Raw genomic sequence first — 23373 nt, forward strand, 5'->3', positions numbered from 1 at the left:
AAGGATTTGAGGAGGTCAGACTTCTTTGTTTACAAAGCGTAAATGTTCTCACTGAAGAGGAAGTCGGCAGCTCCTCCTTCTTTCCCTGGAGAGCTTTGGAGACTGGCAGACATACCTAAGTTTTCTCAGTAAATAAAGTGTAAGTCGCTTTAATGAGCTTTCAGGGGTCTTCTGTAATCCTAAGAGGTAACTCCTATAGAATCATTGAGTTGAAAAGGATCTGGGAATATCTAAACTGCCCATGTGTGTCTTGACTTTTAAAACACTCCCTCCTTTGTTTGCTTACTTGTTCTACTAGTAATCACCAATCCTTTATCACTTAAACCCCCCTCAGCTTGGCTATAAGAGGAATATTGTTGGCCCTGATCAAAGGTGTCCTCTTTAGTGCAACCCCCCTCCAATGCATCGTCTTCTACAAACCAGACTCGTAACTGGCTGCTCTCTTGTTTTGAAGCTCTCATGGGCTCCTTAAGCTTGGGTTTTCTCTCCACACTTGGATCATAAATTTCTCTGAGAGCAGAGATCATATCTATAGTCTCTTCTTTTTCCTTCTATTTCCTTTCCCTTCTTCCATTTTTCCTCCTTCCCTCCCTCCCTCCTTCCTGTTTTCCTTACTGAAGCCAGTAAACCACAGGATCCAGCAGGTGGTGTAACTTCTGGTTAAAAGCAGAGACTCCAGACTTACATTGGCCTGCGTCCAAGTCCAGGCTCTGCTACTTCATAGAGGAGCCACCTTAGGCAAGTTACTTTATTTCTCTTTGCCTCAGTTTCCTCATCTGTAGGTACCCTCCTGGAGTGGTTGGGATGACAAAATGAGATAGTGTATGTAACATGCTCAATAAAATGGACTTATCAGGAGAAGGAGTTGAGAAACCTGCTGTGACCATTTGAAGTTGGGGGGACACCAGAAGATCATATCCTGAGAGCTAATTCCTTCCTGTGCATGTGAACCTATTGTAGATGGACCCTTTTGATTAGATTCAGTTAAGGGATCTTTTGATTAGATTGCTTCAGTAGGGCATGAGCCTTCATCCTCTTACTGGAGTCCTTTATAAACAGAGGGATAAAAAAGCTGCAGACACGGATAAAAGGCCACAGAGAGAGAGGAACCTGGGAGAGAGGAGGCCATGGACAGAGCAGCCAGGAGCTGAAGAAGCAGACCCGGAAGAGAAGCAGATACTTCCGCAAGCCTTGCCATGTGAGAGAGGACTCCAGGATCAGTGGTGGCCGATCTGACAATGCTTTGGATTGGACACTTTCATAGCCTCAGAACTGTAAGCTTTTGACCTAATAAATCCCTATTGTAAAAACCAGCCCATTGCTGGTATAGTGCTCCCAGCAGCTTTTAGCACACTAAAACACCTCCTGGGTGGCTGCCTGGTGGGAGGTGAGTAGAGGATGAGAAAGCTGGTTAGGATGCCCTGTCCACGCCCCATTTGATTGTCATACTTTCGGGCTTCACTCCAGTATCCCAGACCCTAACTTTATTCTGCTATGCTTTGCCAGAACAAACTCTGAGCTCATCCTACCCTGTGCTCTGCCAAATTAACTGGTAATAGGCTCTCTCAAAATATTCCACTGCTGCCCCCTAAATAAAGTCAGCTCCAATGTACAAAATATGTTGCAGGCAAGTTTTTTTGTTTGTTTATTTTGGTTCCCCTCCAACTCCTACATTTTCCCTCCTACCATAAAATCCCAACGACCAGCGGACTTGTGGCCTGGAAGTCCTTACCACAACAGGCTGTCCAGTTCTCTTTCCCGAGTTTCCCAACATGACCTTTCCTGCAACCTTCCACCACTCTCATTTCTTTGGAAAGATGATTTATCTGCCCATCTTTAGGAATAAGAGGAGGATTAGATCAGTTCGCAGTTGACATGACAGTGCTTCTCTCCCCATTTTGATTCTGAAGACAGTTCTCTATTGGAGAATCATTTAGGCAGCAGTTTCGAAGACAGTGGAGAATTCCCAGCACCCATCCATTGCCCATGTGATATGGGGAATCCTGCACTGGGATCCCAACGCTCTAGAGCAGGGGTTCTTAACCTATTTGATTTCACGGACCCCTTTGCCAGTGGGTAAAACTACAGACCCCTTACCAAGTCCACATTATACCGTGTATTATTTAATAAATGTGCCACACCTGCACCAACGCGTCCTCACAAGAATCAGGCTGTTTTGAATTTCTGTTCAAGGTCATGGACCCCTGGTTAAGAAGCCCCGGCTCTAGAGACTCACGGCTGGATAGAGGAAGCGGGCTGTGGAGCTGGAAGCTGCCAGCAGTGAAGGGAGTGCCCCAGGTCACACGCCCGTGGATGAGGGGGCAGGCCACCTGCAGGGAGCGGTCTGGCTGTCCTGGCTCTTCCATCAGCTCTGTTCTGCCTGCCTGTGCGGTGGGGAACATTTCTTGGAAGGGACACAAAGTCTTTTCCTCTTCTTGGAAATTTGATTTGCACATGCTGCCCTGGAGGCTGGAGGTTGGGCTGTCAGAAAAGGAGCGCCTCCCGGGCCTGCGTGCCTTTCTTTTCAGGTCTCTGTGTATAAGAACATTCTTTCCTTTTTCACCAGTGAGGGATTTCCAGACCTTTTCAACTCCCACCAAGGCTGCGCCCCAGCAGACCCTCTCCCTCAGCAAATGGCCTGCTCCTGCAAGGGGCGCCCTCAGGTTCTCTCTCCATCTTAAGGCGCCTGCAACCTTTACCTGCCCCATCCTCCTTCCTCTCTCCTCCTTCACAGAATGATGGCCTCCTCTTCCTCCTGGGGACCAATGCCCCTTTTTCTCTGACCTTGGTTTTGAACCCTCCTACAATCTCTGTTGACCTTGCTCCAACCTTGTATCTTCTCTTTCTTGTATTGTGATCGGTCCCGGTAGGCAACCAATAGCCCCTAGACCCCTAGCTCCCTAGACTGGAAAAGTTAAAAAGCTAAACCTCATTGTCTTTGAGTTGCCATCGTTCTCTTTCTCTTTCCTTTCGCAGTCGCGTTTCTTTAGAGTGCAGGCACCACGCACAGCCTACGTGCCCATGTATCTGCCTACCTCCTCCCTCCCTCCCTCTCATCCACTCAGCAGCTTGTAGCAGTTTGATATGGTTATGAATTCCAAAATAGGTACTGGATTATGTTTGTAATCTGGTCTGTACCTGGGCATGATTAAGTTATGATTAGAGCTTTGATTGGGCCATGTCATTAGGGTGTTGAGTCCCCACCCCTTGGTAGGTGGGGACTCACAGATAAAAGGCATGGCAAAGGACAGAGTTGGGGGTTTTTGATGTTGGAGTTTGATGCTGAAGCCTTAAGCTGGAGCCTGGGGAAGTAAGCACACAGAGGAAAGAGAAGCCAGCCCCAGGAAGAGAGGAACCCTGAACCTAGAGAGAAGCAAGACCCTGGAAGGGAGGAATCCAAGAAGCCTGAACCCTCGCATATGTCGGCAGCCATCTTGCTCCAACACGTGAAAATAGACTTTGGTGAGGGAAGTAGCTTACGCTTTATGGCCTGGTATCTGTAAGCTCCTACCCGAAATAAATACCCTTTATAAAAACCAACCAATTTCTGGAATTTTGCATCAGCACCCTTTTGACTGACTAATACACAGATATTTCTCGAGCATCACTGTGAGCCAGCTACTGCCCTAGCCACCGTGAGCAAGGCAGACTTGGTCCCGGCTCTCAGAATTTAGAGAGTGAGGAGCCATGAAACCTAAGCAGGGATGACGACAAAGGCTGGTGAGTGCTGTGTTGTGTGCGTGTGTGTATTAGGATATTTAGAGGGACATGTAAATCCAACTGGGGGTGGGGAGGTGAGGAAAGGCTTTCCCTAAGGGGGTGGCATTTAGGGGGAGGTCAGAGGGTGAGGGTCAGTTAGAGAGTTAAGGGTGTGGTCCGCGTTCTGGAGGAATCTGTGAGGGCCTGAGGCAAGCTGGAGCCCAGTGCCATTTCCTAATCCCCCTCCCTGCCTCTCACTTTTGTAATTTGATCTCCACCTTCCTAGGCATGCCCTGGAGACAGGCTCCTCCAATTCACCAGGTTTCAACTTACTATCTCTTCCCCACTCCTTTCTTGCTGCCAGTCAGGAAATGTCAGGTCGCTTGCCTCTCCCGGAGGGTCTGTAGCTGACTCCCCTCTTTCGCTCACTCCTCCTTACATTGCTTCCACCTTTGAAAAGTCTTTCCCTTCCTTCCTCTTCTGTCATCTCCAAGAAGTCCCTTGTTCGTCTAATGCTTCTTTTTAAAAAAATATACATATATTTTTATGAGCAAAGTTGTGGTTTACAGAAATATTATGCATAAACGAGAGTTCCCATATACCACCCTATTATTCACAGTTTTCAATATAGTGTGGTACATTTGTTACAATTCTTGAAAGAACATTTTTATAACTGTACTATCGACTATAGTCCATTGTCTACAAAAGTGTTCACTGTGTTGTGCAGTCCTGTGTTTATTTTACATTTTTATTCTATAACATACATACAATCTAAAATTTCCCCTTAAGCCACATTCACTTATATAATTCAGTGGTGTTAATTATGTTCACAGTATTTTGCTACCATCACCACCATCTGTTACTAAAACTTTACTGTCAACCCAAATAGAAACTTTATACAATTTAAGCATTGACTGCCCCTTCACTACCCTCATCCTTTCCCCTGGGAACCCACTGATAAGAAATACTTAAGTTAAGCAAACCCAAATAATTAGTATCTAGACTCTAGATTAGCCCTTCCTTCTTAGCTAAGCTCTCCAGTCTCTTCTCTTCAATGAATCCACATACTTCCGCTTAGAGATACTTTCTTGAAGAGCATTTTCAATTATATCATTCGCTTCCTCAAAAACCCTCGCCTAATGCCCCTGACTCTGATATCATGACCTTCCACCATGCAATCCAACCCACGCTTCATATCTACCTCTCACCGGTCATTCCCTAGGCGTGGCCCAGGAGGCTTGGAGGACCCGCACGACGACAGCTGGCAGGGCTCCGTGTATCCACTCACGAGCTTTGCACAGGGGATTCCCACTCCTGGGAGGCCCTTCTTGCTTAGTTGCCTGGCTGCTGAAATAAACATCAGGCAGTGGGTCGGCTTAATGACGGGAATGTGTTGGCTCGTGGTGTTGAGGCTAGGAGAAGTTCCAAATCGAGGCTTCTCCCTGAAGACTGGCGTTCTGGGGCTTTCCGCCCGTGCTCCTTGGTCTTGGCTTGTCACGTGACAATGCACATGGCGGCATCTTCTCATTTCTCGTCTGGGTTCCACTGACTTCCTGCTTCCTGTTTTTTACCCATGACTCTCTCTTTCCATGTTCGATTTCCTTTGCTTATAAGGACCTTAACCATATGGGTTAAAGCCCACCCTCCTTCAGTTTGAGCAGTTACCTTAACCTACTGGTAACATATTCAGACACCCACAGGACGAGGCATGAGTCAATCCCCGACACTTCTCTTCCCTGGCCTTCTTTTGGAAATTTCATATTCTTTTTTTTTTTTTTTAAGATTTATTTATTTATTTATTTCTCTCCCCTTCCCCCTGCACAGTCCCCCCTCTCCCCCACCCCGGCCCAATTATCTGCTCTCTGTGTCCATTCGCTGTGTGTTCTTCTGTGTCCGCTTGTATTCTTGTCAACGGCACCGGGAATCTGTGTCTCTTTTTGTTGCATCATCTTGCTGTGTCAGCTCTCTGTGTGTGCGGTGCCACTCCTGGGCAGGCTGCACATTTTTTCACATGGGGCGGCTCACCTTACGAGGCACACTCCTTGTGCACGGGGCTCCCCTACTTAGGGGACACCCCACGTGGCATGGCACTCCTTGCACACATCAGCTCTGCACGTGGGCCAGCTCACCACATAGGTCAGGAGGCCCTGGGTTTGAACCCTGGACCTCCCATGTGGTAGGCGGACACCCTATCCATTAAGCCAAATCCGCTTCCCTTCATATTCTTTTTAAATCAGCAGATGATTATTTTGGATCTCTTTACCATTCCATTATAAAAAATAAGACACATTCATTAAAACATATTCAAAAGTTTCTCCTAAAGCAGAAAAAAAAAAAAAAAGACACTAGAGTGATTGTAATAAAACCATGGCCCTCTCCCCATCTATCCCCTTCCTCCTTTCCCCAGCCCCAAACCTCTCTGACTTCTGGCTCCCATCTTCACTGACCAGCGGCACCCTTGGAATTGGGGATGATCTTAGAGGGCGTGTACCTGTCAAGCTGCACAGTTGGTCACAGTATGTCTGTTCCCATTGCCAATCCCAGGACATGTGGTTACTAGACATTTTGGATATTAACCCTTCTTGCACATGTGGTTACTAGACATTTTGGATATTAGCCCTTCTTGCATATGTTTCAAATAAATTCTGTGCAGGGAGGGAAGGGGTTCCAAGGCAGTGACCATGAGACAGGGCGAGCAGCCACCCTGAAGAACTTGTTTGTTTCATTGGGTTAGAATCCCTTCCTCAAGACCCACTCACTAGGCCAGATGAAATAAGACTTCTTTGCCACCACACACCCGCTCCCCCAGTGGAAGTCATCTCTCCCCTCTTTGTGCTCCCACAGCACTTTATTTGGGCCTGTAAGAACGTATTAACATTATTATTACCGCTTCTACATAAACTCTCTGCCTTTTCCGATACTGGTCAGCCTCTTTCTGTCTTCCTCATGGACAGGTGGTTTTCCATCCCCTTCCCTGCTTGCCACACGATCTTGCATTTACCAGGCAGAGGATGAATGGTTATTGAATGCGACTGAGCCAGGACTATCGCTAGAAGAGGCACAGGGCTGATTTCATCCCCACACGCATGTGCATCACAGGTGCACCGTCGGGCGCCCATGGAAGCCTTGGCGAGTTCCAGCAGCCTCAGCGCCACAGGTGTCGTTCTCTTTTCCAGTGGCAGAAGAAGTCCACTGAGCCCCTGAACCTTGAGTTGCCATTTGGCGAATGCTGTAGAGAAAAGATATGGAAGGACTGCTTTGTGCCAACTCTCTTCCACCACAGTCCCTTCCTGGGGCTGGGTCTTTCCAAGGAGGGGACCTGGGAGGAGAAGCTCTCATGTCAGACGAGAATGGGTGATGGGAGAAGCTGGTGGTCCTGAAATCATGCTTCACTTGAAGTCCTCTGCAAAGGCCCCACCGAGTCCTGGCTAGCATTCAAAATAGCATGGTTCCAGCTACTTTGCTCTTCTTTGATGTTGGTGGGGTTGGCAGTGGCCAAGCCTTGAGTCTTCAAACCCTATGGGGGCGTTTTCTGGGAGTCATAAGGACAGGGGCTGTTTCTTCAGGACCCCACCGTGGAGAGCTAGGCCAGACCACCCGTCAGCCGTTCAAGGTTGCCGAGCATGAAATGACGAAGAAGAGTAACGGTCATCAAGAAGTTGCCCTCCTCAGCTGCGGCAGTGGCCAGACAAATGACCCATGGCATCTCGTGGTAGAGCTGCATGTACAGGACACTCCACCTGGGGAGGGACAGACTACAAGTAAATATATATGGCAAAGTGTCTACAAAAGGTATCAGATGACTTAGCTCCAGGATGTCACATGGGCGAGGTGGGCCTGGCCTTGAAGTTGAGGGAGATACTTTCTCACAGTGCCAAGAGAAAGAAAGTCTTTGTTTGCAGTGACAAATCTAACCCCCAGGTCAAAGCAGTAACACCAGGATGGCTTACATTAGCTGGGAAAGCAGGGGGAAAAGGGGGAAATGTGGGGAAGGAAGAGCATGGGATGGCTCTGAATCTGCATGTTAGTCTTCATTTGATTTTTCTGGTCCCAGTTAACACAGTTCAAGCTAGAGCCCTGGCATCTTTTCACCGTTACACGCTTTGCCATTTAAAATTTTCTCACTTACATTTAATAGACTATGTGGAAGAACAGAATAGCATAAAAACCCATTCTGCCGCGAGTCTAAAGCTTCCAGAAGATTCCTTTTGGAAGAATTGAATGCAATGCATCACCTTCGTTTTAGGAACTTGGAATGGAGAGCACACTGCAAAGGGCTAACGGAAACACCTGCTGATGGCCTGGGAAGCTACACAGCAAACCACACCCAGCGCAAAGTCCTGGGTCCGAACCAGCGCAGGGCTCCTTGGGAGCCAGCGGGTCACCAGCTCCAGCTCATGGCCTGACAGCCCCGAGGGCAGGGTGCGAAGGAAACCCCGGGAAAGGAAGAAAGCGGATTGCAGCATCGCTTGTTTTCTTCCTCCTAACATTCTCCTTTCCCCCCCACTCAAGACCGGGCACTCACGAGCACCAATTGTTCCCCAACAAAGGAAAAAATACATCTGTTTGAGTTCCCAGTGTGCCTGACTCAAGGGCCTGACTCTGAGCTGATTTGTTTTCCTAGATGCCGAGTGGGATAGACGCTTCTTTCTGGGGCGAGTGCTTTCTACAGACATAAACAGCCAACGGGGCTGCAGGGAATCAACCCTTTTCTTTCTTTGGAGCCACATCCCTGCAGAGATAAATATACAGAAAGACAGACAGATTATAAAGGTGGAAGGACGCCGTGTCAGCATGAGGGCTTGGAGCAGAACAAAAGGGTTATCGTGTGCAGAGGCTGGAAATAGAATATGAAGCTATCGGTGCTGGGGAAACAGTTAAGGCTTCTTAGGGCACAACGTGCAAAGAAAGCTTGAATCCCCGGGAAAGCGAGCTCCGGGTAGGCTTGGATGAACCTGAGACCCGAAAAATCCATTTGACAGAGTAGAGAAGTAACTACCTTCAAGGTTTTGGTCTAAGCAAGGTTTTGGTCTTGAAAAAGAAGCAGTCTCCAGGTTAATAGGCGTAGCTGAGTTGGGGGTTGGGTGGGTGGGGGGTTTTACCAAGTAAGCCTTCCTAACCTTTGAAACAGAAAGATTGCTGTTGAATGCATGTTTCTAAAACAAGCTATGGTACATGAATTTTGCATTTAAGAGTCTTTTTAAAAAGAGATGCCCTCCTCCTCCCCCTTCGGTTTTTCTTTTTTTGGCAAGCTTGCTTCCATCCAGTGAACCAAGTCCACACTGTCCGCAAGCCACAGAGTGACCTTATCTTGTGCAGCATCTTTGTTCCTTTGCAGATCAAGCATCTAATGAAAACCGTGCTTAAGAAAGGTCATTTCTCATTTTAGCCTCTGTTCCAATGGGTAGTTAACCTTTGAGCCCACCGACTCTACCGATGTTCAACTCCCTTGCCCTGGCACGTGCTTTCATTTCCCCTCCTTTAATTAGAGTACATCTTGTTTACAGTCCACAAGCCTAGGTGAAGATGCACTGGGCCTCTCCCTCTCCTAAGAGAGACAGGCTGCCGAACTGTGCTCAGAAGAGTTAGCCTTGAGCAGAGCTGGTTGGATGAAAAAATTAAGGAGAGGAAGTTGCCCTTTAAGAAACCTCCTCTTTCTTTTTTTTAAAGACCAAACATTTTAATTTATTAATAGATGTTCCTTTCCTCTCTTTTCTCTTCTGTTTTCTCCCAATGTATCAAAAAATCTTCGACTGTGTACTTTTTTTTAACATTTTTAAAAAATTAAAGTTAATAGATCAATAGATTAATAGATTAAAAATCCTCTTTCTGATTAAAGCGATAATTAAGCCATGATGTTTATTTTAGGAGGGTCTCTGGCCTGGCCTGCCTGTTTTCTGAACAAAAGCCCTCAGCTAGAAATTCAAACCCAGGAACTCACCAAGAGCATGCCAGAATTAAATGCGAGGATCAGTGTCTGCCCTGGGCAAAAGGGTTTCCATCTGAAGCACCTGCCATCTAGCTGCTTCTGTATAATATTCATTTTCAAGGGACCAAGTGCCCCAAGCAGAAAGTGGGGCTACCTGATTCTGGGTTTGCTGTTGGAAACCAGAAACTGCCCTTCTGGAGTTCTGTTGCCAATGTCATTTCAAGTTCTCTCTCACTATAAATAGGTTCTCACTGACTTCTTCTGTAGGTGTCAGCAAGGATGGTTTTTGTGATTTGCTTAAGAGTGGTCTCATTCTTAAAGTTATTTCTGTCTCAAAGAAAGAAATATATGGCATGTTTCACCTTCCAAAAATGCTAAAAGAGGCCCTCCTATTGGCATATATAACGCAGAAGTCCGCATCCACAACCCCACGAAAGTACATCTTATTTAGAGAATCCAAGGGCAGTTTAGGCATCTAACTGGCCACTTGCCATCTTACAACAGAGACAACCTACTGAATGGAGAGGAGGGGAGACTGGATAGTGCAGCTAGCATTTGAAGAGCGGGTGGGGGCAGGAGGGTGGGGATTGAGTAAACTGGATGGGATTTAAGGTCTCAGCCCCAAAGGTACCCCACCTTGCTCCTCCCAGACACTGCACTTCACCTTAGCCTCCTCTCCACCACCAGTCCAAGGGGAGAGCTGCCAAATGAGTTCTGCTCATTTTAGAAATAACCTGGATATTACCGAGATAACCTTGCTGAAAATCTCTGATGCCTTAAGGCTTGTTCTGGTGGAAACCAATGCAAGTGAGAAGAGCAAAGCCGGCTCCCTGCCCAGCTCCTTCCCCGGGCTGGGCTGCCTGTTTGGTGTCCTCACCATGGACTCCCCCACCCCTCCTGGACCCATGTCCAAGGTCACTGTCCCCCCAGCCCTGCAGCCAGGTGGTATGAATTCCTGCCCTGCGACCCGGACTGAGAAATCCAGGGATTCTTAGAGGAAGAGCAGATGGAAGATTATAAAGAGTCTGCCCCTACAAGCCAGCAGCAAGGAAACTGGTCTAAGCCCACAGTCTTCCTTGGCAGTTCATTTCTGCTTTTTGTTGGAGGTGGTCCAAGTTCTTCCGTTTGTCCTAGGAAAATCTATCCTGTTGGTTCTACACTGCCTACCCCTCATTCATCAAATATTAATAAGTCATAATTATTACAGTAATTATATGATCTGTGAGTCTGAGCGTCTCTCACCATCTTCCAGAAACCTCCCGCCAACACCCACTTCCCACTCAGATCCAGGCTGACCGGAAGTGTTCATGGGTGCCGTGCAACTATCCGGTACCTTTGAGTGATGGAAATGAGGACGGGCCATTCATTCATTCATTCAAAAATTATTTCTGGGCGGTGGACTTGGCCCATTGGATAGGGTGTCCGTCTACCACATGGGGGGTCTGCGGTTCAAACCCCGGGCCTCCTTGACCCATGTGGAGCTGGCCCATGAGCAGTGCTGATGCGCGCAAGGAGTGCTGTGCCACGCAGGGGTGCCCCCCGTGTAGGGGAGCCCCACGCACAAGGAGTGCACCCCGTAAGGAGAGCCGCCCAGCACGAAAGAAAGTGCAGCCTGCCCAGGAGTGGCGCCACCACACATGGAGAGCTGACACAGCAAGACGATGCAACGAAAAGAAACACAGATTCCCGTGCCGCTGACAACAACAGAAGCGGACAAAGAAGAAGACACAGCAAATAGACACAGAGAACAGACAACTGGCGGTGGCGGGGGGGGGGGGGGGGAGAGAAATAAATAAAAAATAAATAAATCTTTTTAAAAAAATTTATTTCTGGGGGCCTAGTGTGTGCCAGTCACTGGCTGTGCATTTGAGATACACAAGGAGACAGCAACAAGAAAGATGACCTTGACAGCTTACATTATAAGGGAGAGAGGCAGATTCTAAAGAATGAATAATAAGGAAATGACATAGCACATCAGAAGTTGTAAGTGCTTTAGAAGAGACAGCAGGAAAGGGAGTATCTGGTGTGCAGGTGGGGTAGAAGAGGGAGAATTGCAATAAATCTCCAAGCTGAACCTCACCGATCAAGTGAGAAAAATGGCTAACGAGAGTTTCTATTCCTTCTAATGAAGAATGATTCTTACCAACAGGCAAATTAATTAGTAGGCCAGTGATCTGTATATGGATACATACATGTATATATGTATAAAATATATGTATATGTAATACAATTAAATTGAAAATATCTGCCCTCAGGAAACTTTGATATTAGTTTCCTGGCAGCTAGGTTCAAAGGAGATTTCTAGCTCCCAAATTGTTTATTCCTGAAGGACTTTCTAGCCTGACCAATTTGCACTTCTTGGTTTTGACTTGGCAATACTGATCAGTCTCAGCTTGTTCTTGGGTGCAGCAAGAAGCTGGGGCAATGGGCTGGCATGGAGAGGGGACACTCACTCCCATTACAGGGGCGCTGCCTGGGGGAGCAAAGCTTTGCCAGCACATCCTTCTTGTACACTTTATTCCTGATCTGAAACTCCAGTCAGAATTCCAGTTTCTGGTTTCTTTGAAAGTCCTTGGTGCACAAATAAGCAAATGGGGGAAGAGGAATGTCCAGTCATTGTTCGAGGATTTTCTGGAATTTAGAGCATTGTGATTTTCGTTGTTTAGAGAAGGCTTTGGTCGCCTGTTTATCATCCCAGGCAGGCTCTTGAATAACTTCCTGGGGGACTGGCCCACATTCTCGGGCCCCTTTGGCGTCTCTTGCCCAGCAAGGCTCACTCAGGGCGTCTTCCCTGCATCCTGTCTGAGAATGACCTTCTTTTCTCCGCTTCCTAAGCTCCGAGTCCTTATTGAAATGACCTGCTGCACAGGAAGGCCCGCTGTGGCGCCTGGCAAGAGAAAACAGCCCTGGTTTCTAGGAAGTTAGACACACACACACACTGGAAGTCTGCTTCGGAAAAAGCCAAATGTTTATGTTGCTCCACGGGCCTGATGAGGGAAAGCGGCAGACATTCCTGAAATGTGCAGAGCAGAGGCGAAAGCAGGTGCAGGGAGCGCAGCTGGAAATAAGAGGCCACAGCAGGCCTTGTGTCCATCCCACAGCAGCCTCCGGGGACCCCAGCACGCTGATGTGGGGCTGAGAGCCTTGTGGCCCGAGGGGCAGCCGAGGGGAAGTGTGCGTGTCTGTGTGTCTCCACGGGTGCACGCATGCGTAAAGGGCTGCCGATCAGAAAGCCCACAAAACCCTCGCCATTTGAGAACAAAAATCACCATGGAATTTATCGCAAGATCTAGGAAGAGTTTTGCTCTTGCCAAATATGTTCTAAAGCTGCGAGGATTTTCTCCCTTTTCTAAGTGGCACTGGCGCGAGCAGGGGAACCACAAAGAAAGGGGTAGGCATGCCATTTACATTCATTCTTTTTTAAAATTTAAAAAAAAATTTTTATTTTAAAATTTTTTCTCTATATATTTTTAAAAATGTTACATTCAAAAAATATATCAGGTCCTCATATACCTCCCATCCCCCCCACCCCACTCCTCCCACGTCAACAACCTCTTTCATCATCATGGAACATTCATTGCATTTAGTGAATACATTTTGGAGCCCTGCTGTACCACATGGATAGTGGTTTACATTGTAGTTTGCACTCTCCCCCAGTCCACCCAGTAGGCCATGGCAGGACATACAATGTCCAGCATCTGCCCCTGCAGCACCACCCAGGACAACTCCAAGTCCTGAAAATGCCCCCACATCACCTCTCTTCTTCCCTCTCCCTACCCTCAGCAGCTCCTGTGGTCACTTTCTCCACATCAATGCTACAGTTTCTTCCATTACTAATCACAATAGTTCTTTTTTTTTTTAAGATTTATTAATTTATTTATTTCTCTCCCCTTCCCACCCACCCCGGTTGTCTGTTCTCTGTGTCTATTTGCTGCGTCTTCTTCTTTGTCCGCTTCTGTTGTTGTCAGTGGCACGGGAATCTGTTTCTTTTTGTTGCGTCATCTTGCTGTGTCAGCTCTCCGTGTGGGCAGCACCATTCCTGGGCAGGCTGCACTTTCTTTCACGCTGGGCGGCTCTCCTTACGGGGCGCACTCCTTGCACATGGGGCACCCCTACACGGGGGACACCCCTGCGTGGCAGGGCACTCCTTGCGCACATCAGCACTGCGCATGGGCCAGCTCCACACGGGTCAAGGAGGCCCGGGGTTTGAACCGCAGACCTCCCATGTGGTAGACGGACGCCCTAACCACTGGGCCAAGTCCACCACCGACAATAGTTCCTTGATCTTAAATATGACTCACCTGTAACAATAAAGACCTTTAGGGAGCACTCCCAACCTGGTAGGACGATAGCCTTTTAGAAGTAGGATCTTGTACGAGACATTCATCTTGTAAAGATTCCAATGACTTGGTCCTTGAGCTAGTCACATCGTGATTGTAGTGCAGAATCCTGTTTCCCACTTGGGGGTGGCACGTGCCCTGGCTTCCCTCTTTCAGTCCGTGGTGATCAGGGCTGGGATCTGTGCAGACAAACAGGGCCCTGTGCACAGAAGGACTCTGTGGCAGAATGAATGACGCAGCCCCGTTTGGGTGCTCCTGGTCTTGATCTGCACCCCTCTGGGTGTGAGCCCTCGTGAACAGGATCTCTTGAAGATGGTATTTTCGTTCAGGTGTGGTCCAATGGAACGAGGCTACCTTTTTTTTTTTTGAACCCAGGACCTCATATGTAGGAAGCTGGAGCTTACCCACTGAGCCACATTGGCTCCCCTGAGTTGGTTTTTTCATTTGTTTGCTTGTGGTTTGTTCTTGTTTTTAGGAGGCACTGGGAACCGAACCCAGGACCTCCCATGTGGGAGCAGGTGCTCAGCCTCTTGAGCCACCTCTGCTCCCCCAGGCTGGGCTTTATTCTGGGTGACTGGAGGCCTTGATAAGCAGATGCAGACATAGTCAGAGAAAGCCCCAGAAGGAGCCAGAAGCTGAAAGTCAACGGAACCCAGGAGAGAAAGGAGAGGACATGGCCATGTGACATGAAGCACGCATATAAGCCAAGGAACCCCACGGATCACCGGCAGCCAATGCCAGAATGTGAGAGTCGGGGGAGAAAGTATTGCGTTGCCGACACCTTTATTTTGGACTTCTCCTAACCTCAAAACCGTGAGCCAGTACATTCCCACTGTTCAAGCCAACCCACTGTGCAGTCTTGTCATAGCGCTCAGGAAAACTCAGACAGGTTCCATACCTGGTCAAGCACTCTGCCATCACCACATGTTGAAATCCTTCTCAATTTTATCTTTGAACTTTGGAAAGTGGAGTCCGAGGAGGCAGTGAAGCATGCATGTGAGCAGAGTAGTTCCATGCAATCTGTGTCCGTTGTTCCTTGCTGCCCCATTCACACACAGCATTTGTGATGCTGCATGAACACAGAATTCCAGGGGACCCGGCAGGTGTGGGAGTTCAGAGAGCCTCAAAGTGAGTACAAGAGAAGCCTGTTTACAACTAAGTGCAGAACTGGGGACAGGGGCACTGACAGTTCCTAGAGGCCACTCTCTGTTGGATCCAGAACATGCTTGGAATGCATAAAGAAGGCAAATGACTAAGGAACTCTGCTGTGTGCTTTCTTACTCGTGCTGCTTCCTTGCATTAGCCAAACACGCCAAAAATGAAGTCCTACGAAGAAAGAGCAAATTAGGGCAGCCAATAGTTCCTTTCCTTTCAGTCCTTCTTTACTCATCAGCAAGCTGAAGTTTGAGACTGTCAGAATTTGTGTGTATCAAGAAATGAAATAAAAATAGCTGGGTTAGTTTTGTGCAGCATTTCCTCTGTTCTGGCAAAATGAAAATGCATATGTATGCATAAGCTATAAAACACAAATGATGTAATTTTGATGAATGGTCTTATATTTGCATTTAAAATGCATATAAACCGATGTAGCATGATATGAATGGTAAAAGTCATGCTAGTAATTGGAAAAGTTAATTTTTCTTTACATTATATAGCAAATAAATTATACCATGACAGATCAAGAGACCGCAGAAGAAAGGAAGAAGGTAAGAAGCTTTATGTTATAATACATTTAACAACTGTTTTTCCTGCTTTTAAACAATTTTTAATTTTGCACTGGGTCCCACTAATTATGCAGTTCACCTTGCTGGTGATAAATACAAATTTCTGTGGAAACACATAATAATGGCTGTTAGGTGAAGAGCTCTATTGGATTTGGATAGCTCAGTTGTACTAGTGTTCAGATCACATTTACTTAGAATTTTATTTTAGTAATTATCCTTGTTTGGGTTCCCCCAGAAGCAATAAGGAAGATGATCCTTGGACACACTAGTACTGGAGAGAGAAAGTAAGGCGAGAAAGAGAAGGAAGTACATTAATGGCATGCAATTAAGCTAGTTGCCAGCATTGGCAAACGGAGCTCAATCCTCCTGGAGAACTCTGGAAGACAGTGTCACCCAAGAGTTATCCCAAAAGAGGGGCAAAGAAAGCTGGAGTTACATGTCACCCAATTCCCTATCTGTCACTGAGTGACGGGTACTTCTAGGGGCTTCAAATCTCCATCATGTCTGCTCGTGGCTACCATGTCCGGAAAAACAGCCTTTAGGAAGAGAGTGACAGATAGGCAGGGCACCAATAACATCTATTCCATTAACCAGACAGAAAATATTCTATCTAGATAGCTTTTAAAATGACTAGCGCAACCTCCAAACAGAAAACAAAATTTTTAAAGGCATGGATCTTTGCTTGGGTTGGGTGAGACTTGAGAGAAGCACAATCATAAAAACCTCGTAGAGAAGAGTCCAGACTGATAGCGTCACTCCTGCTTCTGTGCAATACGTGCAATGAAACTTTCTGTTTGGTAGAGAAATACAGGGGATCCAAAAGGAAGCTGCCTAGGAAATCTACAGATAGCACGAGTTTCTGAGAAGGACCTAGAGTCCACCAGAAACCCTAGAAAGGCAAACATACACTAGTGCAGCTTGCCAACAGCCAGCTCCAGGGCTAAGGGTGGATTTCGTCTTGGATGTCTTTGGCCTGGATGTTGGCTTTCTAATCCCCCAAGCATCCAGGGGTTGGAGGTATCCTGCCCAATCTTCCGCCAAATCTGCCTCGGGCATAAATGACTGATAATTGTTCAATGCATGCCCAACTCCAGGTTGTATTTTTTTTTAGTTGGGATTCAAGTCTTAAACAGTGGTCCTAAGGCACTAAGGGTGGAATTTCCAGAATGCATGTGTAATTGGAGAATTTAGTTGGGATATGAACTTGACTTATGTTGATGGTGAACACTAGAAATATGTGTGGGTAGACGGGTATATAGCAAATTCTTCATAATTAATGTATGTAAAATGACAATAGTGGTTCAAAAATGCCCTTCAGGAAAGCAGACTTGGCCCAGTGGTTAGGGCATCCGTCTACCACATGGGAGGTCCACAGTTCAAACCCCGGGCCTCCTTGCCCTGTGTGGAGCTGGCCCATGCGCATTGCTGATGCGCGCAAGGAGTGCCCTGCCACGCAGGGGTGCCCCCCAAATAGGGGAACCCCACGCACAAGGAGTACACCCCATAAGGAGAGCCGCCCAGCGCGAAAGAAAGTGTCTCCTGCCCAAGAATGGTGCCGCACGCACGGAGAGCTGACACAACAAGATGACGCAACAAAAAGAAACACAGATTCCCGTGTCGCGACAACAACAGAAGTGGACAAAGAAGAAGATGCTGCAAACAGACACAGAGAACAGACAACCAGGGTGAGGAGGAAGGGGAGAGAAATAAATAAATAAATCTTTTTAAAAAATGCCCTTCAGATGAGGATATGACTCTGAAATGATTTGCTTTAAAGAGTTTGTATTAAGTAAGCAAAACCTGGAGGGAAGTTGAAATCTTGTTAGATAACCAGGTATCTGAAGCAAACTGACAAGGAAAGAATACACAGTTGTATTTTTCAAACCAAGTATATTGGGCACTTTTTAATACATCAGATTTAATTTTTATCTCCTTTTTAATCCTCCCCAAAGTGATGAGCTGAAAGTGTTAGCCTTTTTCTTAAAGAAAACTCATGGTTGGAGTGGTAAAAAAAACCCTGCTGCCTGCAAGCCATGGAGCAGGAATCAAAGCAGGCTGTGCAGACGCAAAACCCAGTTGTGCAATGATTGTGAGAATAAAATCCCCCAAACTACCTTCATTATAACCTCGTGAAGTAGAAGAGGACCTGCTGCTAGTACCATTTGATGTATTAAAACGTATGAACCAGAAAATAGCAAGTCATCCGATCACACACCAAATATCAGAAGTAAAGTCCAACCTTGAGCCCAGTAAGGAGTTTTTGGCTAGGTGGGTTTGGTTTTGAAAGATGTCTTGGATTGCCACTTTGCCCACATGGGGTGAGAAGCCCACCCAGTGGCAGCCCATAGTCCAAGGGCATCTGGAGGATGGTGGACCCAGCATTGGTTTGGGGCTCAGAAGACTAAGGCCTGGCTCTGGCTCTACCACAAATCGGCTGGATGACCTTGTGCGCTTTACCTGTCTTGGCTTGATTTCCTCACCGGTGAATGGAAGGGATTTCCAAATCCCTTTAAATCCGATCATGTGAACTGGAGTCTCTAGTACCCATAAGTTGATTGACCCTACTTTTAGTAAGTAGACTAGAGACATAGGGCAGCATCTTGGCACACGGACAATGCCTTCTTGTGGTCGGAACTGCAGGGAAACAAAGGCACGGGCGCCATGGGGTGGCTGCATCCTTATTAACATCTTGGTTACAGGAACAAGCCTATTGGGGACTAAAGGAATCCAGTTTGCACACCAGGGATCAGCTAGTACAAATCCTCCTTGAACTGCCTGGCCACAGAACAGAGAGTCCTAGAACAAAGCCTGTTTTGATCCTTTGTCTTGGTTAGGGTTGATACCATATCTCCAGCACAAACTACGATGCTTGTATTGTTTGCTTGCCAGTAGTGAAAAAGGAAAACACAGCCATGTGTTCTGGTTAGTTTTGGCATGCACCCTTCAGGGTGGGAAATTCCCTCAAAATTCTGCCTGGCAACCTAGTATTGAAAATTTTTTATAAAATGTTTCAATTTCAAAATACCAGAGGTTCTCATAGAAGGGTAATCACAAAGAATTGAACATCCTGGTGTTTGGAACAAACATTCCAGCTCCTTGGTACCATGACCTTTACTGTAATACCAGCGATAACAGCACTGACCAAAACAAGGCTCTGTATTAGGTCCCTTGGGATCTCCCAAGGGAAGGCTTTCCATTTATGGTAAGAGGTAGAAAAGAAGTGAGGATCTGGAGTTTGAGCATGGATGGTTAGTGCTTCTGGAAGCGTTTCCTAAGTGCTCTCCTGTTTGGATTAGTGGGCCTCAAGGTGGACCTGCCTTCAACCTTGGGGCCCTGTGGTTATGGCCCTCAGTTTTACAGTCTGGTTTTGGAGTCTGGTCTTGGGTTGCCCTTGGCCGTAGCTTTGGTTTTGTCCATAGAGTCATGGGGTTTCTATGTTCTGAACTCCCAGTCAGAACACCTGCCTTGCCATCTGGTCTGATGATGGTCTGGGCCCTTGCCACTCAGAGCCAGAGCATGGGCAATGGACCAGCAGCATCAGCCTCACCTGGGGACATGTTAGAAATGCAGAATCCCTGGCCCTACCCTAGAAGTACCAGCTCAACATCTGCATTTTAACGAGGTCCCTGTGTGATTCATTTTCATATTAAAGTTTGAGAAGCACTGTGCTAGAATACCGGAAATGGAGCTCCACCACTCTGCCCATCTGTGAGACAGATTTGCCATTCCCTGGTCCAGGAGAGTTTGGGTGTAAGAAGAAGGGACTTAATTCTGGAAACTCACCATCAGAGCTTCATCTGTTTTTTGCTCTTTTTCAGCTGAAAGAAAAAATGGATTTATTTTCTTTTAAAAACTGTATTTGAAAAAGACCTGAAATAATACACAGAAAAAGAAAAAACATCCTTAATGCCATCACTTAAAAAACATGAATAAATAAGAGTAAATTCCCCCGTAGTTTGCTGATCCCCCCCACAAAAGTAACCATGGTTACTGATTTCACTCATATCCTACCCAAAATATTCCTATGCTTATACAGTTGTGTATGTGTGTGTACACAAACACATGCACAAGTACATTAGAAAATCATTCTTAATGACTCCATTCTGCATGCTTTCTGAGCTAGCACAATTTAAAAATATTAAATCGAACCCTCTGAAAAGCCTTGTGTTTTAAGTCTAATAGCAGCTCTGGTTGAAAAGTATTTTGCTTAAAGAAAGGGGGAGCAGAGGGTCTTTTGCAAAGCGAGACAACACCAAGCAAATGGAAGTCCAGGGTGTCAGCCAGATGGCCATCTGCCTCTGCTTTCCTTTCTGTCCTCTTTACTTCTCTCTGCCAGCTCACTAGAACACGTGGGAAATGCTCCAATGACCCATGTCCTCCTGGAATTCACAGAAGTGGCTCAAACACGGTGGATGGGTCCACTGAGACCAGAGACCCAGGCTATAAGCTCATGGGGCATTAAAGCGCTCCAGGACTGTGGCCAGACGATGATTTCTTACCAAATAGTTTCCAATTGCTTAAAAACTCCTCAATGTATTTTAAGCTGGAGCTTTTATTCCTTCTTGGAAGACCAGGCTATAATTCAGTTGAGGTCATCGTGTTCTCATTCCTCCCTAGTATTTATTTGAAAAACTCCTTTGCTTTAGCTTTCTCGACCCACTTACAATGGCATGGCTCTGAACCTTTCTAAAATTTAATATAAACATGTATATATAAGTACACACATGTATATACTACTTGAGTCCTGCAATGCTGATGGCTTTTACAACATTTTTACACTCTAAACCTTCAGCAGCTTGCCTTCTTCCTATTAAATAGCCCCTGATTTAAACTGCGGTCTTCAGAGGTTTGGAGCCCTGTTGGCAACTGGTCCTTTCTTGCTTTGAAGAAATCTCATCTGAGAAAGTGACATAGTCATTGTCTTCTTATTGGAAACTGTGTCCTTCCTTCTCATGAGTGGGGCTTGCTCCCCTACCAGGACTCCTGGCCCATGTTTTATTGTGTGTCTAGCTATGAGTTTCCTATGGCAGCTGTAACAAGTGACCTTAAACTTCATGCCTGAAAACAACACGAGTTTCTTATCTCACAGTTACGGAAGCCAGAAGTCCAAATTAATTCTCACTGGGCTAAACTCAAGGTATCAGCAGAAATGGTTCCTTGAGAAGGCTCTGGAGAAGAATACTTTCCTTTTAGAAACTTCCAGAAACTGCTGGCATTCCTTGGCTTGTTGCTACTTCATTCTGACCGCTCCTTCCATCTCCACTCAACCATCTCTGACCCTGACCCTCCTGTCTCCCTCTAATAATCACCCCAGCTCCAGGATAATTTCCCAAATCAATATCCCTCACATAATCACCTCTGCATAGTCCCCTTTGGCATGTAAGGTAGCATATTCACAGTTTCTGGGTATTAGGACATGGATATCTTTGAGGGGGGCCATTCATCTGCTTACCACAACCTACTAGGCAAAGATTCTGAAAAACTGACCCTTCAGCTAAGGGAGGTTTTACTTCATTGCCTGTAGCTTGTACTGCTCAGAATCATTCGCATCCCAATTCCTAAACGCCTCAGGAAGTTGGAAGCAGAAGGGTACTTCAGAGAGAACTTAGAGATGGATATTTGCTAGAAGTCAGTGAATATGAAGGACCAAGAGGCTAGAAAAAGGGATGTGGAGCCTTAAAATAATATCATAATCATTTTAACAGCTACCAATTATGGAATCTCTGTGCTATTGCAGGGACAGCATGGGGCACTCTGTACCCTTGAACTCTTTTAATCTTTTCAAGAGACCAGCAAAGCTGGTATTGGTGTCTTTTGTTTTAAAGATGAGGAAACAGGCTCAAAGTGGCCAATTCACTGGCCTGAGGTGACAGATAACAGGCAGGGGCCCAGTGAGAAGCCAGAGTGAGCTCTCCTGAAGCTTCTGTGTCTCCCTTCACATCTGATGAGGCCAAAGAAGTGCAGAGTCTAGAATGTGGACTTGAGCACGTTTTTAGTTAAATGGATCTGGGTTCCACTTCCTGCTTTGCCACTTACTGTTACATAACCTCACTGAGGCTTGAGGTCCCATTTGGGAAAGTGAGGCTGCCTGGTATGGTTGTGGTAAGGATCCCAATAAAGGAGGTAGATACTGGGCACATAATAAGCACCCAGTGTCTTCATTGTTGTTGTCTTAAAGCCCACAGACATATAACAATTCACATAACCCTAAACAATTTCCTTCATAATTTTACTTCAGTGGCTGACTGTATAGTATTGAGGCTTTTTATACAGCTTTCAGCCTCGGTGGGTGCTCAGGGACCACTACTTGTCAGTAGAGATGATGATGTTTCTGAATGTGGTTTTTAATAACTAGAGTTACCTTCCCTGAAGAAGGTATGTTTATAGTTTTCCCAGAACCCTTCTACTATTGGCAAACTTGACCTTACCCACATCAGCAGAATGAGTCCAGCCATGACTGGAGAAGACAGTGTTCACCTTGCTTTCTGGGGCATCACTCATTACTTTCATTCTCCACTCAGTTGACCAAGGGCCTGTTGGTTGTGTTTGACTTTGATCAGAGCAGACATGGTAGAATTCTTAGTGGTTGGAACTCAAGGCCCTGTTATAGAATACATTCATATTTGATTAGCACTTATTGAATACCTTTCATGGGTTGTGCTGGGTTCCTGGCACATGGCTCAAGGTCTGATGGAAATGAGGCTGCTGCCAGCACATGCTGCTCAAGTAGATAAGTGGTCCAGCTGCTTACAGTGAAGGTGAGAGCTTCAGGGTCTGGCTACTTCCATTCTTCTCTGACCTGTGGAAGCAGGTTACAGGACTTCCTCCTGACTTCAGTATTTTCACCTCTTATCCACCAGCCCTGGGAAGGTTCAGTTCAAAATATATGCCTGACTATTGTCAACCTAGGCCCATCTGTGAAAAATTTACCTGAGTCCTAAGGAGAAAATAGGAAATAAAGCCATAATATAAGAATGTAAGCTGATTTGAGCTCATTTTGACGTTCCTGAAATTATACCCAACTAGTGGAATGCTGGAGCCAACTTAAACTGGCCTTTTAGAGCCAGGTGTATGCATGTGTTCCCAGTTCCCTGTTCCATGATTCAGTGGTGTGAGGGTGATAGCTTGAAATTGACCACAGTAGAACTATTTACACCATAAAAATCTGCAAATGCTACAAATCAAGCCTGTTTGCCTTCCTTCCTTCCTTCCTTCCTTCCTTCCTTCCTTCCTTCCTTCCTTCCTTCCTTCCTTCCTTCCTTCCTTCCTTCCTTCCTTCCTTCCTTCCTTCCTTCCTTCCTTCCTTCCTTCCTTCCTTCTTCTCTTCCTTTCCTTGTTTCTTTTTGAATTTTTTCTGAAGAACCAGTTTACCAGGAAATCACTGTCCCAAACAAATATGTTTTATGTGGATCGTAGTCCTAATCAAGAAAATAAATAAATAATTAGCTAATGAAATGTTACTATTTGATAGCATTTGCAGTTTAAAATGCTTTAATCCTGTTTAAAGCAATATTCTAAATCCATAGATTTGTGTGCCGGAAGAGACGCAAGAGATCAGCCAGTCTGGTTTTCCATTTGACAGATGAGGATACTAAACTGAAAAGGAAGAGCTCTTGTGAGCCAAGTCAGACCCCTTGGAGATGCCTTTCTGCATCTCTTCCCAAAGTCTTAGTTCTTGGGA

The 23373-nt window shown here is 46.2% G+C and overlaps 1 long non-coding RNA gene across 1 annotated transcript in view; it reads left to right on the forward strand.

Annotated features, from left to right (window-relative positions):
• The first annotated feature begins 14584 nt into the window (after window positions 1–14584).
• Window positions 14585–23373, forward strand: part of LOC131275325 (uncharacterized) — a 50410-nt gene continuing 41621 nt past the window's right edge. Inside the window, exon 1 of the long non-coding RNA XR_009182749.1 lies at window positions 14585–15096. This is a non-coding gene — a long non-coding RNA (uncharacterized lncRNA). The remainder of the gene's footprint in view (window positions 15097–23373) is intronic.

This window comes from Dasypus novemcinctus, chromosome 22, assembly GCF_030445035.2.
Source record: "Dasypus novemcinctus isolate mDasNov1 chromosome 22, mDasNov1.1.hap2, whole genome shotgun sequence".
Taxonomy (NCBI): domain Eukaryota; kingdom Metazoa; phylum Chordata; class Mammalia; order Cingulata; family Dasypodidae; genus Dasypus; species Dasypus novemcinctus.